The 1641-nt window shown below is 32.3% G+C and overlaps 1 long non-coding RNA gene across 1 annotated transcript in view; it reads right to left on the reverse strand.

Annotated features, from left to right (window-relative positions):
- Positions 1-823, reverse strand: part of LOC103610843 — a 13259-nt gene extending 12436 nt beyond the window's left edge. Inside the window, exon 1 of the long non-coding RNA XR_552246.1 lies at positions 310-823. This is a non-coding gene — a long non-coding RNA (uncharacterized LOC103610843). The remainder of the gene's footprint in view (positions 1-309) is intronic.
- Positions 824-1641: the final 818 nt, after the last annotated feature.

Genomic DNA, 1641 nt, shown 5'->3' on the forward strand with positions numbered 1-1641 from the left:
ATGAGATCAGATCATAACTCTCCTATGGAAAGAAAAGTCACTTGTTCTTCAGTATCTCATTTTTTTTAAATTTGCATTTTCCCTGAGGATTTTGACAATGATAAAATAAAAATGCATGTAAAAGAGGTTTGAGAAGAAAATATACTAGGCAAATTTATAGCAAAATTAGTAATATAGAAATCATAAATACTTTAGCTATTATATATTAAAACCAAGGGTCATTTTCCCTGCTGCTTCTGCTAGCTTATACATATTACAATTCTAACAACTAAGAGTTTATTAATAGGAATAGTAATTGTTGTACTCTACCTTTGCAGTCAGGAGTAGGGCTAAAAGAAGGGTTCCTATCACTAACAAAAATATGATGAAAATGCTAATTATTTTATCTAACATCTTCTCCAACCAGATGATCATCTGCACAGAAATGAAAAGAAAATTACTTACATTTAAAGTACAACTTAATAAAAATGCATATGTATTCAAATATCATGAAGACAAAACAGGATATTCAGCATTGCAAAGCAAACTATGGCATAATAATTAANAAGCAGTAAAAACTATAAGCAACTTTAGAAAATTAATTAATAGTATTAATTACTATTGTTAAATGAAGAGTTTATTATTGACACATCTAAGAAAAGGCAGTAATTTTGAACATAACCTGTATCTGTTTTTGAATTCTCAAATTACGGTATATCTATATTTCACACTGTAATCTATAGCTTAGCAAATATTCTAAACAAAACAATGACAGTCCATTAGCTGATCTAAAAATCTCATGAGGTTGTACTGTCAATTAGCAAATACAAACGACTTTAGAACATACCCTTGTAAGGTATGTNAAAAGAGTGGGAAAGAAAGACAGAGAAACACATTAAAGGAGAAGGGGAGGCAGAAAAAGTCGAGAGAAGAAAAGAAAAACATGGGTGAGAGAAATTGGTGCATAAAACTAAGTACAAATGAAGAAAAACAAGAGGATGGAAAACTCAGACGGAGAAAAAGAACCCACTCACTGAAAAGAGTGAAAGAAACAAGGCTCATGAACAGAAANTTAAGCTAGGGTAGAATTTTCCTATCACAAGCCATATACCCAGGAGTTGGAAAAATTCACAAGAGTCACCTAAATAAAAATCTATATACAAGGTATAACAGTGAGGGTTAGATGCTTCATTTAAAATAAAGCCATTTAGATGCTCAATACATAAGCTAAAAAGTTATTTTTTCCTATTCCTGGCCAGCTAGGATAAGCTGAGGAAAGGGCAAGAAATGAGACAGTAAGAGAGACAGAAAAGAGTGGGAAAGAAAGACAGAGAAACACATTAAAGGAGAAGGGGAGGCAGAAAAAGTCNAAATTAATTTAAACACTACTATATGTGGGCTATATGTCAAAGGTACAGTATTCATAATACACTTGGATTAGCCTTTATTGAAGTTATTAAAAATGTACCTATTATAATTCCATGCCAATCATGTGAAGCGTTTACCGTAGACATGACCTAGCCTGAGAGATACACAAAATTATATGTCACAGGCCATGATTACAATCTAAGTTTAAAAAAAAAACGTGGAATAGTAGTTATAAAAAAAGACAATATAGGGGCCAGCCCGTGGCTCACTCGGGAGAGTGCGGTGCTGATAACA

Source organism: Galeopterus variegatus, unplaced genomic scaffold, assembly GCF_000696425.1.
Source record: "Galeopterus variegatus unplaced genomic scaffold, G_variegatus-3.0.2 Scaffold11884, whole genome shotgun sequence".
NCBI classification, from domain to species: Eukaryota; Metazoa; Chordata; class Mammalia; order Dermoptera; family Cynocephalidae; genus Galeopterus; species Galeopterus variegatus.